This window comes from Balaenoptera acutorostrata, chromosome 8, assembly GCF_949987535.1.
Source record: "Balaenoptera acutorostrata chromosome 8, mBalAcu1.1, whole genome shotgun sequence".
Classification (NCBI taxonomy): Eukaryota; Metazoa; Chordata; class Mammalia; order Artiodactyla; family Balaenopteridae; genus Balaenoptera; species Balaenoptera acutorostrata.
In genome coordinates, this window is record NC_080071.1 from 60284233 (window position 1) to 60300859 (window position 16627).

Genomic DNA, 16627 nt, shown 5'->3' on the forward strand with positions numbered 1-16627 from the left:
TCTTTAAAACACACAAATACAACACACACATATGCATGTGTGCACCTTTGTTTTTCATTATAAATAAAGTCATATGTTCATTCAAAAAAAATTCAGGCAGTAGATAAATATGAACAATCAAATAAAAGCTCCTTGTAATCTTTTACCATCCTTCACTGGGAGATAGACTGTTGATATGGGTTTAGTAGCCTACTCAGTTATCTTTCCATGACAACATATTGTCAATCTATGCCATCTTTTTAATGTAACTCACTTTGTAATGAATTACACAGTATTCAGAATATACAATTATATAACCACCAATTTTTTCCATCAGTGACTTTCTAACAATTGTTCATCCACTTTAAAACTCAAGAATCTAAACTTTTTTGTAAAAAGTTGGGTAGCATGTAAGCCTTTGGTCATCTATTATCTTTGTTGTTGTTATTGTTTTTAACCCTTTAAAAACGGAAAAACCATTCTTAGCTTATAGAACTGGCTGGATTTGGCCCACTGGCTATAGTTTGCTGACCTCTGGTCTATACCCTAAATCACAGTATTTTTGCACCACAGAAGAAAACAATGACACAAAACTCTTAAAGAAAATGCAACAAGTAACTGAATAAGTATAATAGTATCAACATCATATTTTCAAAATTCTACTTCTAGACAGGAATTCCAACTTTTGCATGATTTCCCAGTGACAGTGAGTATCAAAAAAGATAGTAGATATATAAAAATCCTAAAACCAGCATTGGCTACTAGTTATACATCTCTAGTTTTATCCCTTTTTACCATAACCCATTTTTTTCAAACTTGTTTCTGTAAAAGATCATGATTGGCTTAGAAATGTGAAAACCATGGCAAATTATTATTTGGCAGTCAAAAATAATTTAGTGACGTCATATGTAGTTTAGTCAAAGAAAATCGGATAGAAAATAGCTCAAAATTACTAAATGCAAACCTCAAAAGGGTAGACTTCTTGCACACATTCACAAAATAGTCTTGATTTAGTTCTCTAAGAGAAAGATCAACTCCATACTTGAACTCTATCTGAAATTCTGTATCCTTTTAAGAGAGCACTATCTTCTCTGAACCACCTGCGAAAAGAGCTACACAACGTTATATAGTATAATCAATTCTAACACTGCAAAAGCTTTTTCAGCATAGGGTTTTCTTATAACTTCTTTAAAGAATTGAGACTGAGTTTCATGTGAATTACTGAAATTTTTGAAAGTTTGGTAAATGGAGAAAATAAGTTACTGTAAAGGTTATTATTATCAAATTAAACCTAACACGGCACACATTTCATCATTTTAACATCAACAGTGGAGCTCCTCTTAGGAAAGAAATGCTTTTTGTTCAGGAAAATACATGGAAAAGGCACTTATGGTGGAAGGTAAGGCCTTGCAGCATCAAAGGAAGGCAAAGATGATCTGCATAAGACTAGGGAAACAACTGTTTGTTTTTTCCCCTCTGGAGAGGGAGAGAGAAGGCAAGGGGAAGAAATCCCATCCAGATGGCAGTAACTCAGAGGCCACAGAACACTAGGAATTTGCAGAAATCTTAGGGAGGGTTTTTGGCTTCTCCATAACATGAAACTGAAGGTTCAAGCCAACTGTTTAGTTCTTAAGGGGTCTGTCTGGATACTCAGATGACATTTGGGTATAGACATATTAAAATATTCACAAGAGTGGTTGCTATCAGGAATTTATATTCCAGGATATTAATAAAGTCATCACAGCTATTATATTTTAAATCTTTTTTTAAACATAGAAAATTATGTCCTTTTGACTAAAGTAATGGTTAAAAAAAGAAAAAAAAAACAATTATAGGTCTTCAAAAATGGATAATGCAGAGTAAATGGCATTATAAAGTTTGTGGATTTCCTATTCTCTTAACCAAAAATGGGGGGAAACATCTCGAGCAGAGGCATTTTACATAATAGATTATGTGGGTACTAAAATATGTACTGTACTTCTAGAACCAAATAAATCCTTCCACAACAAATCAGAAAGCATTTTCTTTCAACGTTGACTGGTAAAATTTAGGTAGTAGAGTAAATCAAAAGACACCATCACCTGAAAACCTACAAACACTTCACAGAAGGTTAAGAAATAAACCAAACAGATATAATCATGCTGGCAGACTTAAGAATACTTCTGTATAATCTGCTCTTTCAGACTTACCTTCAAATCAAATAGCCAAGAAGATGCCCTGAAACAGCACTTTCACAGAGCAGTAAGGTAAATTCAAATTTTAAAAACAGAAATTCAAGAAGAAGTTCAAAATCCGTGTCCTCATTTTTTTTTAAATTTTTATTGCAGTATAGTTGATTTACAATGTTGTGTTAGTTTCAGGTGTACAGCAAAGTGAATCTGTTATACACATACATATATCCTCTCTTTTTTAGATTCTTTTGTGTCCTCATTTCTGTCTCCTCTAACAATCAAACATAAACTTGCTTTTGGTGGCTTACGATGATTCTAAATCTTTCAGTTATTTTAAACTTAAAATACTTAAAGCCTTTAGAAGTAAGTTTCCAAAAGCTGCCAAAAGAAAAACTGTAGGCAAGATAGCTCTTCAGATCAATGAAGTAATCAGTGGCACCAGGATATGCAATCTTATATGACCAGGAACAGGGTGTAACTTAAAATGGGGGTGAGTGATGGTCAGGATAGAATATTTATTATAAACATATTTATAAACATATATAATTCTAGAATGATTCTAGAATTCTTCATATCTAAGACATATAACCATGTTAGTAATATAATTCTACTAGGCAAGAGACATTCATATTATATTATGGTTTAGACACAAGACTCAGTTTTCCAAACCAGTTGTCACAGTCAACTCCAGGACTTCAAGATAAGGTTACCTTTTGAGGGAGAACTGACATGTAGTGGATGATTTTGGTTTGCCAATGAAATTCAGGAATCAATCAATCTGTTACTTGTTCTGAGCTGCTAAAAATAATAAGTGGACTATAGATCAAAATAAATCCTTATTCCAAAAACTTAAGTCCACCTATATCTCAATACCTTGCAAATGCCAGGCATTCAATAAACATCTGTTAAATGAATGAATCAATCTGTAGTCAAGTTACATCCTTGCAATCTGCAGTAGGGAGAAATTGGAGCCACATGAGAAACAGAAGACGGTTAGAGCATCTGAAAACTGAAGGCTTTCTTAACCCAATTTACAAAGATCTGCATAGGCCTCTCATGGGTTTCAGTAACAAATGTGAGCATACAAGCAGGGCTATATCAGTTAAGCCCATCAGTTACATTGAAGTTGAAAACATCCCCTAGAAACGGGTTTGACAACAGTGTGGCAAAAAACCACAAAACGTTTAATACCTGTATCCGTGCTTTTTGAAAGTTGACTTTATGCCACTTTGCTTTTATGAAAGACCTACATTAGTACCTGTTTTCTCTAACTAAAAAAAAAAATGAAAAAAGGCATTTGTTTTGCAGAGAAGTGTTATAGAGGCAGTGGGCACCCTGAGCAGTGAGAGGGGCACCACCAAGCTCCTTCCCAGGGAACTATGCTCAGCATCTCAGCATCAAGCCTCTATAGCCTTGAACTGTGTCTGTGACCAACTGTGCTTTATCCTGACTTATTTTGTGCAGCTGTTAGTAAGATGTGTCCTAAGGTAATTACTTCGCTTTATACCGGCTTTCCAAAAGGTTTCATAGGAACGCTCTACTTTCTGATAGCAGGGGAAACTTGTACCCAATCCTCCCACCCCATACCCATTTTATTTTAGAAACATTGATAGTAAGATGTTTTCTCCTTAAAGTTAAGACATGGTAATGAGAAAGGTCCAACAGACTGCCATGGGAAGGGGGAAAAAGTCCTTAGATAGCATAGAATAAAAAGAAGTTGATGACTCAGGAGCACAACTATGACTAGCAATTACTGTATTATGGTGACTATGGCGATATGCTCCAGGATTATAAGCTTTTAAAGAGTTCTTTCTCCCTACACTAAATAATCTCAAATTGCTAATTTCTTGGAGACTTAAGTCCACTTCTAATTTTCTTTTCTCCCTCACTGTGAGGCTATCAGCCTTTGTTGCCAGGGTGCCTCTCCCTTTTCTAACCTGCTGTTGGCTGAGAAACCAGATTATCAGAGAACCCAGAAGTTGTCTGCTTGAGACCGAACCCTAGGACCTGTTTTTTGACCCTTGGCTAGTTCCTCAAGTACCTTTTCTTTCATCCCTCCAGCACTAGGGATTCAGCTGGCTTGCTTCTCTTCCTTTGGCACTGTTACCAAGTGCCTTTCTCATCTGGTGTTCTTTTCTCTAGGCTGGCTATGAATATGCTCTGTCCTTTCTTTACTGTCTCCTAAGAAAAGTATAGGTCCTCGTCTCTTTTGTGAGAATTTTACTGTTAATCGCTATAGAGAAATACAGTGGAAACATGGAGAAAATGGTTTAGGAAATCTTAAAATTTTTTATTGTGATTTTGCTCCTTAATCAGTATTTACTGACTCCCTTACTTGGATGCTCCCAGAAGACTGTATGTTCAATTTTTTCCTCACTACACTATGAGCTCCTTGAAGAAGGTATCTTATTTTTGTATGCCCCAAACCTTAAAGCAACTGACATACAGTAGGCTCGCAATACATGCCCAACTATAAGCTTAATGATTAAAAATGTCAACACACTGAATTACAGAAGTAACGGAATGAACAAAATTGATTATTAATACACTTCAGTCCAGCATCAACTAAATGAATTGCCTTGAAAAACAAAATCAAGTTAAGGTTGAATATTTGAAAGAAAGCACTGTATTTGCTTTATGAAAAACTCTGTATAAGAGTTTGTTGATAAAAGGGTGATATATCATTGTTATAGCAGTGACACAGTACCCACTTTTCTTGTAATAACTAAAGAGAATGAGTTGTCAGTTTTGTCAGAAAGTTAAACCTGAACCTTTGGCTCACTGCTTAGTTTTATCATGTTTTCCACAAAGAGCATTTGCAGCTGTTTATGAATGCATTTAAAATAAGCCCCATATCAAATAAGAAATGACCAAATATCTTCTTTAAGAAACTCACAATCAATAATATGTCTCATTTGTAATCTTTCAATTTTGGGACTAAAAATAAAACAAAGGCACACTCAGTGGTTTAGCCTAGTACTAGCTAAAAAGAGAATGGTTGAAAAGAAAATTTCTTTTTAGGTTGTTAAAGGCTTTAGGAACAGTAGTGCCACCTCGGAGACATTGTAGTTGGTTTCCAGTCTCCTCTTCCTTCTGCCTTCAGACAGAGAGTGCTCTTTCTTAACCAACAAGCTTCCCTTTGTTTTGATTTATACCACTGGTCTGAATAACCCCAAAGCACTACGCAACATGCCTATGACTGAAAGCAATTAAGAGCTGAAAGCAGAGTTCTGGCACTTGGACCCCAAACATGTACTTACTTTACACAAGTGATGAATTTTTGAGAAAGCCATTCTCTAAGTTGACACACATTTTAAATATAAAGTAGTTAAGTTCTCCTGATAAGGTCACAAAACCATGTGGAGAGGGGCTGCTGAAAATTCTTCACTCATGGGCGTCACCCCATAGACATGCCCTCCGTTATCCTCTTCAATGCCCTTCTTTTCTAAGACGATTCCATACCACACCTTTCTCACTCTTCTCTGAACCCCTATCTGTTCTCCATCTCTTTCTCTCATTCCTCCCAATAAACCCACATAGTCTATAGCTAGATTTCTCTCCAAACTCTGAGAATTAAGTACAAACATAATCTCAGTCATACATTTATACACTTATTGAGGGCAGTGGAAATTAGCAATCCTCTAAAAAGAGGAACTGCGTGGCTGGAAGACAGAAGGGGGAAAGAAACTTATTTTTCATTATTTCCTTCCAATTTTCCTACCATGTGTGTATGTCCATCTAGTTAAAAAATAATGAAATGTACGTTACTTGTAAGTCTCTACTCCTGCCTTCTCTAAACTTTGCTCTACTGGTTATCCCTATACTCCACTAGCTTCACCCTCTTCCTTGGCCTATTATCATGTCCAAAGTCTTCTATTTTATTAAAAACAGATAAAATAAAAATTTAAAAATCTCCCTTCCCCAAGACTCTGGGTTCCCCTCTAGCTGCTTTCCTCAGCCAAGCTTCTTCAAAGAGTATTACTCTCATGCCCTTCTCCTCATCTCTCATTCATCCTTCAACCTCACTGTGATCTGATTTTTCCTGGAACCACTTTCCCCTCAGTGACCAATAGTCCCTGCTAACCAATCCAATCATACCTTCTTAGTTGTTATCTTAGGTCATCTCTGGTTCAATATTACTGACCATTCCCCACTTCAACTTTCCTCCTGTGGCTCTCCTGGAGCCTACATCTTACAATGAATGCTCTTTCTCAAATCCCTCCATTGGATCACCCAGCTCCCTCCCCTTGATCCTTAAATGTTGTTGATCCCAGAATTCCAGTTGTGACCATGTACTTGTTTTTCATGTACCTTTGTGCAAACCATTCACGACCACAGATTAACCACTTCTTTCGTGTTAATAACTCCCAATCAGGCTCTTCAGACCAGACTTCTTCCTGAGTTCCACTCAAATCTCTCACAGGCTGATTATGATCCCTTGAACTGATCCACTGAATAGCAGATGCCTCCTTTCTCTCACCTTGCCACATTCAATCCATTATCAAATCCTGTATAGTCTAACACCAATATGTATCTCAAACACACCCACTTCTCTTCATCCCCTCTTCTACCACCCTAATTCAAGCCATCATCATCTCTTAGAATATGAAAAACCTAACAGACTCCATGCTTAATCTCCTCTCTATTCTCCATAAGGCAACAAGAATAAAGTTTTTAAAACTAAACTCCTTTTAAAAAAATTCAAGGTGTTCATAATATACAGAATAAAATCCACACTTCAAATCAGTCTCCAAGGTTCAGCCCCATCTGGCCCCTGACTACTTCTCCTCTGTCATCTTGTACCACTCTCCTCCTTGCTTATACTCAGTCACAGGCCTTCTGTCATTTCTTTCCACTTCCTCATCACACTCTCTCCTATCCTGGGCCTTTGCAACTGTTCACTGTACCCAAAATACTCTCCCCTCTTGTTCTTTATATGGTAACTACTTCTCACCCTTCAGGTCTCAGCTGAAAAGTCACCCTCTGGGAGACGTTACCAGTCCACCTGATCTGAAGTAGCCTCCCCTACCACCTTTATTTTCTAACTCCGCATCTAATGTTTCTTTCCCAACATATATTACAATTTACTTCCTGGAAGTCCTCTTCCGGACAGGAAGGGGGAAGGTGCTATCTTCTCCCTTTCCTCCTCCTTGCTGATCAGAATGGAAATACAATGGCAGGAGCTCAAGCAACTCAATAAATATTTGTTGTTGAAATGAACTATTAACTGAACTGGTGGGTGAATTCTTTCGCCATTAACATGTATAACTATCAACTCCATTGTTAAACAACATAGTGTGACACTCTTAAATTAGACCCTATTTTATTTGAACTATTCCTTCCTTCTTCATGACTTGTCAGAAACCTTTCTAAAAAGAAAGAACTCACAGTTTGGCAAACTGACAGAGATATATGGATAAGCTTCAAAGACCTCAATGATCTTTACAACATGAATTAGTTCCACTTCTATACCACGAGTAGACTTTGTGTGCTCATTTTCTAGCTTGAATAAACCATAATACAGGGTGCAGTTATTCAGAACGTCCCCAAGGTTACATGAGTCAGTAGTAAAGCTAGCAATAAAGTCAGAACATTACATATTAAGAAGCCAGTTATAAAAGAAATTTCTTTTTTTTAAATTAAATTAAATTTATTTTTTTATACAGCAGGATCTTATGAGTTACCTATTTTATACATATTAGTGTATATATGTCAATCCCAATCTCCCAGTTCATCCCACCACACCCCCCCCCCCAAAAGAAATTTCAATAAATGATCTCAATTAACAATCAGTCAACTACCTGCTTACAGGACAGCTTTCAATAAATGCCTCTTGAATTAAACTAAAAGTACTGGAAAGAGATAAAAAGTAATATACAGGGCTTCCCTGGTGGCGCAGTGGTTGGGAATCTGCCTGCTAATGCAGGGGACACGAGTTCGAGCCCTGGTCTGGGAGGATCCCACATGCCGCGGAGCAGCTGGGCCCGTGGGCCACAATTGCTGAGCCTGCGCATCTGGAGCCTGTGCCCCGCAACGGGAGGGGCCGCGATAGAGAAAGGCCCACGCACCGCGATGAAGAGCGGTCCCTGCACCGCGATGAAGAGTGGCCCCCGCTTGCCGCAACTGGAGAAAGCCCTCGCACGAACCGAAGACCCAACACAGCCAAAAATAAATAAATAAATAAATAAATAAATAAATAAATAAATAAATAAATAAAAAAAAAAGAAAATCCTTTCATTGCCTTTCCAGGCTTGCAATTTAAAAAAAAAAAAAAAAGTAATATACAACAGTCTCTGTCTTAAAGGAAGATGAAGATCTAAGAAATCTAAGATCTGATGGGGAAAGTTCCAATGATCTCCATGATCTAGATTAGATCTAAGATCTAATGATCAAAGAAATGTAAGAATATAAGAGAATACCACCAGATAAGAAATAAGTAACTAATGAGTATTAGAACAGAACTGTTGTATAGATAGTCAGTGGGAGGAGAGTTCTTTTCTAGCTGAAGTAGCCTGGCTTCACACAGGAGTAAGATTTAATACAGGGCTCCTTAAGGATGGAAAGATTTCAATAGTGAGAATGGGGGTATCCAGTAGGTAAAGGACATAGAAAGAAAAAGAGGCCCCAAAGCAAACAGCAGGCAGAGCAAATTTGACAGCAGTGTACAGACCAACTTAAGTGGGAATGATTATGGGGAAGATACTTGGAGCTTTAAATTTGGCTAGTTAAGATTAGGAAGTCTGCCCAAATAGCCAAAGCAAGGTTGAGAAAGAAAAACAGAGTTGGAGGAATCAGGTGCCCTGACTTTAAACTATATCACAAAGCTACAGTAATCAAGACAGTATGGTACTGGCACAAAAACAGAAATATAGATCAATGGTACAGGATAGAATTCCCAGAGATAAACACACACACATATGGGCACCTAATTTACAATCAAGGAGGAAAGAACATACAATGGAGAAAAGACAGCCTCTTCAATAACTGATGCTGGGAAAACTGGACAGCTACAGGTAAAAGAATGAAATTAGAACATTACCTAACACCATACACAAAAATAAACTCCAAATGAATTAAAGACTTAAATGTAAGACCACACACTATAAAACTCTTAGAGGAAAACATAGGAAAAACACACTTGGACATAAACCACAGCAAGATCTTTTCTGACCTACCTCCTAGAGTAATGGAAATAAAAACAAAAATAAACAAATGGGACTTAATGAAACTTAAAAGCTTTTGTACAGCAAAGGAAACCATAAACAAGACAAAAGACAACCTTCAGAATGGGAGAAACTATTTGCAAATGAAACAACAGACAAAGGATTAACTTCCAAAATATACAAACAGCTCATGGAGCTCAATATCAAAAAAACAAACAATCCAGTTAAAAAATGGGCAGAAGACATAAATATACATTTCACCAAGGAAGACATACAGATGGCCAAGAGGCACATGAAAAGATGTTCAACATCACTAATCATTAGAGAAATGCAAATCAAAACTACAGTGAGGTATCACCTCACACCAGTCAGAATGGCTATTATCAAAAAATCTAGAAACAATAAATGCTGGAAAGGGTGTGGTGAAAAGGGAACCCTCTTGCACTGCTGGTGGGAATGTATATTGATACAACCACTATGGAAAACAGCATGGAGTTTCCTTAAAAAACTAAAAATAGAATTACCATATGACCCAGCAATGCCACTACTGGACACATACCTTGAGAAAATCATAATTCAAAAAGAGACATGCACCACAATGTTCATTGTAGCACTATTTACAATAGCCAGGACATGGAACCAACCTAAATGTCCACTGACAAATGAATGGATAAAGAAGATGTGGCACATATATACAATGGAATATTACTCAGCCATAAAAAGAAATGAAATTGAGTTATTTGTAGTGAGGTGGATGGAGTTAGAGTCTGTCATACAGAGTGAAGTAAGTCAGAAAGAGAAAAACAAATACTGTATGCTAACGCATATATATGGAATCTAAAAAAAAAAAAAAGGTATTGATGAACCTAGTTGCAGGGCAGGAATAAAGAGGTAGACATAGAAAATGGACTTGAGGACATGGGGTGGGAGGGCGAAGCTGAGGTGAAGTCAGAGTAGCATCGACATATATACGCTACCGAATGTAAAATAGTTGGCTGGTGGGAAGCAGCAGCATAGCACAGGGAGATCAGCTTGGTGCTTTGCGATGACCTAGAGGGGTGGGATAGGGAGGATGGGAGGGAGGCTCAAGAGGGAGGGGATATGGGGGCATGCATGTGCATATGGCTGATTCACTTTGTTGTGCAACAGAAACTAACACAGTATTGTGAAGCAATTATACACCAATAAAGATCTATTTAAAAAAAAAGAAAAAAAAAGATTAGGAAGTCTGAACTTGATTCCACAGGATACAAGTTCCTTCCTTTCTTTCTTTTCTTTTTTTAATAAATTTATTTATTTATTTTATTTTTGGCTGAGTTGGGTCTTCATTACTGCATGCGGGCTTTCTCTAGTTGCAGCGAGCAGGGGCTACTCTTCGTTGCAGTGCACGGGCTTCTCATTGTGGTGGCTTCTCTTGTTGTGGAGCACGGGCTCTAGGTGCATGGGTTTCAGTAGTTGAGGCACGTGAACTCTAGAGTGCAGGCTCAGTAGTTGTGGTGCCCGGGCTTAGTTGCTCCATGGCATGTGGGATCTTCCCAGACTAGGGCTTGAATCTGTGTCCCCTGCATTGGCAGGCAGATTCTTAACCACTGTGCCACCAGGGAAGCCCCTCTTTTTTTTTTCTTTTTTGATTAAAACTTTTTTTTTTCTACCATGAAACAATATTGTTTGGTCAGTTGGTCACAACTGGGTTCTAAGTCTTTTTTTTTTTTTGAATTTATTTTTTATTGAAGTATAGTTCAATTACAATGTTGTGTTAATTACTGCTGTACAGCAAAGTGACTCAATTATACATATATGTACATTCTTTTTCATATTCTTTTCCATTATGGTTTATCACAGAATAATGAATATAGTTCCCTGTTCTACTCAGTAGGACCTTGTTGTTTACCCATTCTGTATATACCAGTTTGCATCTGCTAACCCCAAACTCCCACTCCAACCCTCTCCCTCCTCCCTCCTCCTTGGCAACCACCAGTCTGTTCTCTATGTCCCTGATTCTGCTTCTGTTTAATAGGTAGGTTCATTTGTATCATTTAAATTCTACATATAAGTGATATCATATGGTATTTGTCTTTCTCTTTCTTACTTAATTCACTTAGTATGATAATCTCCAGTTCCATCCATGTTGCTGCAAATGGCATTACTTCATTCTTTTTTATGGCTGAGTAATATTCCATTGTATATATGTACCACATCTTCTTTATCCATTCATCTGTCAGTGGACATTTAGGTTGGTTCCATGTCCTGGCTATTGTGAATAGTGCTGTTATGAACATAGGGGTGCATGTATCTTTTTGAATTATAGTTTTGTCTGGATATATACCCAGGAGTGGGATTGCTGAATGATATGGTAATTCTATTTTTAGTTTTCTGAGGAATCTCCATACTGTTTTCCACAGTGGCTGCACCAGCTGACATTCCCACCAACAGTGTAGGAGGGGGAGCAAGTTTCTAAGTGGAAAGTGACATTTGAAAAATAAATCTGGAGTCAGAATACAGGACAAATTTCAGGAATGGAGAGATTAGAGACAGAAAAATAATTAAGAAATTTTACCACGTTATGCCTGAATTATTGTAATAAAGGCATAAACTAGGTGAATAGAAACAGTAAGAGGGATGTGTGGGATTTGTGAGACAGTAAAATAGGACTTACCTGTTAAGTTGGGACTAGATGGACTTTATTGATCCTCTCCTAAAAGATAATTACTTCTAGTATACACCTCAATCATTTGGCTTAAAAACCTCACAATTTTCCTTGCCCCTCACTCCCCTAAGAGTGCTCTTTCTCAGACATTTGCTGCCCCCCACCTACCATCTCCCAAACTGGTTTCTCCAACCACATAATATATTCCAGCCAAAACAAAGGATTATATTTACTAGTTCCCTAGACACACCAGGAAATTCCCAAACCAATGACTTTGTTCATGCTATGTCGTTTTTAATGTCCTCTCCCCGTTCTACGTACCCAAAGTCTAGACATTCTTCACACCCCAGGTCAATGCCACTTTTCCCACCAAGCTCTCTCAGAGGCCCCAACTCAAAGTAAGTGTTGTCTTCCAATACTCTCCATTTTTCTCTGAAACACTTTTTTCAAAAACCTTGCAATTGTTCCTTATCTCCTCTGGTAAACTATATACTCCCCATGGTAAACATACCCAATTTATTTCTGTATTCCTTCCTTCTCTTTTCATAGGTACTTGAAGATCCTGACAAATAATATATGGCAACAGCATAGTATAATGGCTAAAAGCACAGACTCTGAAGACAGACTGTTTGAATCTGAATCTTAATACTACCATTTATTAGCTATGTGACCATGGGCAAGTTACTTAATCTCTGTATGCTACAATATCTTTATGTATAAAATGGAGATAATAAGAGTAGATATTTCATAAAGTTGTCAGAGGACTTGGCTTAGAACAGTATAAGCATCATAAAAGTGTCTATTAAATAGAGTGGAACAATACTGAATGTTCTGTGATACATGAGTAAAGCTTTATTTATCTATGGAAAGCAAAATGAAGCCAGTCTCTAGGTACTAAATAGGTATATACAAATTCTTCCTAAATCTTCTTATGTATGCCCTAAGGGTTAGTTGTGTCCTTTAAAATCTTCCTTATGTTAACAATGGTTCTGTTTTAGTTTGACATTTCAATATTCTGAGAAAATATTTAGTTCAGTTTCCTGTGACAATAAGACACCTAATTGATCTTCTTGCCTCCAGTCTTACCCCCTTTAATCCATCCTCCCATGGCTCACAGAGTATCTTTCTAAAATGCAGACCTAATGTTTTCCCACTGCTACAAAGCCCCTCCATTCCATCCCCCTTAGGATAAAGTTTAAAATCCTTAGAGTCTCATACAAATTCCTCCAAATATGGCCCCTGCCTAGTCTCCAGCTTCATCTCTCAACACTTTTTACCATAAAACCTAATCATCCGGCCACAGCTCAAAAGCTATTTGTATGTCATTCCTTTTGCTAGAACATCTCTCCATTAGTTTGCTAGGGCCACCGTAACAAAATACCATAGACTGGGTAGCTTAAACAACAGAAGTTTATTTTCTCACAGTTCTGGAGGCTAGAAGTCCACGATCAATGAGTCAGCAACACTGGTTTCTCCTAAGGCTTGCAGATGGCTGCCTTCTCAATGTGTCCTCACATGGTTTTTTTTTCCTATATGCACACGTCCCTGGTGTCTTTTTGTGTCCAAAGTTCCTCTTCTTATAAGGATACCAGTCAGAATGAATTAAAACATACCTTAAAGGTCTCATTTTAACTTAATTACCTCTTTAAAGGCCCCATCTCCAAATACAGTCACATTCTGAGGTTATGGGGGCTAGGACTTCAACTTACAAATTTTGGAGAAACACAATTCAGCCCACAACAAACCCTTCTCCTTTTCTTTAGCCAGGCTAATTCCTATTTGTTTTTCCAAGACTGGCCCAAGCCTTCCCATCCAGGCAGATTTCACTGCCCTGTCTCCATGTTCCCATAGTCCTTCTGCATGCTGCTCTCTGTATGCTGCTATCCCATTAACACACTATCCCAGTTGTCTCTTTCCTTCTTCAGACTGTATTCCTTAAGAGCAGAGACTAAATCTCTAGCACTTAGCACAGTGTCTGTTCCATTGAAGGTATTTACTACAGATTTGATTATTTAGGGAAAGTAGAAGAACATGGATTTTGAAGAAAGGCAAGCATGAGTTCAAATCCTGGCTATACCATTTACTTATCTTGTGGCTTTCGACAAGTCACTAAATGCTGACCTTCCATTCTACATAAGGTAGTTATAAAGATAAATGACTTAATTATAATAAAAGCATCCAGTTGTAGGGTTGGTACACAGTAGGTGCTCAATAAATGTTAGAGTACAGATTCTGAGATTGCCTGGATTTGACACCCAATTCCACCACTTAGTAGCTGAATGACCTTGGGTATGTTAACTTATCCTCTGCTTCAGTTGCTCATCTGTTAAAAACATCTCACACTGCTACTGTGAGGATAAGTTAATACAGGTAAAATATTTACACGGGTATCTAACACTTAGTAAGTACTATACAAATGTTTCCTATTATATGATCACTGCAAATCTGAAATAATATGACTGGAAATCATGAATAATTTAGTTCATTCAATTATGAAGTTATTTTAAATGTGAATATTACTTTAATGCCTCAGATTTCTTACCAACTAAACAGGATAGTAACTAAAGAGGTTCAAAAACTGGTATGGATGATATAAACAAAGATCAAAATAAACATGGAATAATATCATCTGCCTCATTCCTTATATTGGTGTTTAAACATATTTTGGGTATTGAAGTAAAAAATCTTAAGAAACAAGTTTTTCTACTCTTTGCGACTACAGATGTTAACCATTTGCAGTAGAGAATAACACCCCTTGGCTCATATTTTCAATTTCAGAACCACTAAACCTTTGAACTGGAAAGACCTTTGAGATGAAAGGCCAGTCCTATCATGGCTTACATTAAGTAAACAGGTGGATTTGTAACGGGCTTTCAGGGTCTTAATGAGCAGCTCTGTGGAGGACGGGAATTACAAGCAGAGAGAATAACTGGTTCAAAAGTACTAAAGCAGGGTTCACAACTTATTCTAGATGTCCAAGGTATGTAGTAGGAACCAGTATTACGAAATAACGCTGGAAAATGCTTTTTAATCATCCAACCTTTAAGGTCAGTAATTTCTGAAGTAGGTACAAGTTACCTGATCTGTAACTTTGAAGTAAGGCAGATCTAGGTATGAATCTCCACTTGTTACATAAGCAAAGTTGAGCCTCAGATTATGCAACAGGGTTATTATAGTGATTAAGTGATCGAATGTACATACAGCTCATAACTGAGATGCTTGGCTGATTGAAAGTACTCAAATTTTTGTCTTTCTGACCCCGCTCATCATATGAATAAAAATCTGCAAAATAACAAAACACTGTCTTTCATACAGTATGTGTTTGCTGAATGTCTGAGACTTGTTGAACATTACTTAATTTTAAAAACAGAAAGCTGGAATAACTGCTGAAATGATCAAGTGTCTTCATCCCTGCCCTTTATCCCCACCAAATGTCCTTCACAATTTCTTCACAAATGTCACTGCACCACCATTAACATGCTATTAACATGCTGTAGCTTCCAATTCTACAGCAAAGATTTGAAGGTCAGGAAAAAATAATCATTGAAATAGATAAAACAAAACAAAACAAAACTGGAAGAGTCCATTTCATTTTATTCCTATGGTCCATTCTAGCTTGAGGAATTTCCAGTGAAAAGTTAGTTTCTGACGCAGAAACTGCAGGTTTAAATAAAAGGTTCGTGGGCAAGTAACTGAGTTCACCGCTATTATAATGACCCAGAAATCTTTTAAGTGTTTAGGAGATTATCTTTACTCTGGTTCTAAAAGGACATCTGCCAATATCCATTATTTACGCTTGAAACTAAAGGCAACCGTCTTTCTTTTAAAAGACGTGCGGTGTCTGGCTCAAAATCAATCGCAAGAAAAGCCCAACTCAACACAGAAAGAGCTCTTTCCAATACCCTCTCGTCTCGCTCACATGACAGATGGCGACTAAGGCTTAAGGTTTAACGTCCAGACACTAAAGCCGCTTATCGCTCAAGGATGGGGCACCAGGTGGGTGCTGTCCGGCAGAGGATGGGATGCTGCCAATCCTGAGAGGTGCAGCTGGGGTGCACCCCGAGGCCAGAGCCCAACGCCCAACACTTCGCACTTACACTTGGGAAACCACCCGCTTCCCACCGCGGCGGGAGGTGGAGGGGGGACGGCCCCGGCGAGGACCCAGTCCTCCGGTACCCAGCTCAGGCTCCGGTGTCCGCGCGTGACCTCCGAAGACCGGGAGGAGCGCGGGGTGGGGAGGTTCCTTTGCCTTCAAGGGAGGATGGCAAGGGCAAGTTCGAGTCGTGCGCGGGAAGGTTACTCACAGGAATGGTCCGGCGTCCTCCGTCCTTGGCACGCGCTTGCTCGGGGAGAAGCCTCTAAAGCGGCAGCAGCCTGAGAGGAGCAGCAGAAGCGGCCGCTGCCTCCAGTAACCGCCCGGGCGTGGCAGGAACGGACGGGCGATTTCACAACATCATCATTCGGCGACTTCAGTTTTGCAGCTACTCCAGGTCAATGACAGCCCCCACACATTTGGGGAAGAGAAGAGGAAACCCATTCTCCCAGCAGCCTGCACGGCACCAGCGCACGTCCTGCTGGGGATTGTAGTTTCCTCTCGACCACGCCCCCTAACTCTAAAGGCCACGCCCCTCGCTGCTAGCCCGGGGGCGGGGGCGGGGGCGGGGCCG

The 16627-nt window shown here is 38.6% G+C and overlaps 1 protein-coding gene across 1 annotated transcript in view; it reads right to left on the minus strand.

The window, feature by feature from the left end:
• Positions 1-16515, minus strand: part of TRAK2 (trafficking kinesin protein 2) — a 66400-nt gene extending 49885 nt beyond the window's left edge. The window contains exon 1 of the mRNA XM_007190526.2: positions 16265-16515. The gene's annotated coding sequence lies outside the window, so the exon portion shown is untranslated. The remainder of the gene's footprint in view (positions 1-16264) is intronic.
• Positions 16516-16627: the final 112 nt, after the last annotated feature.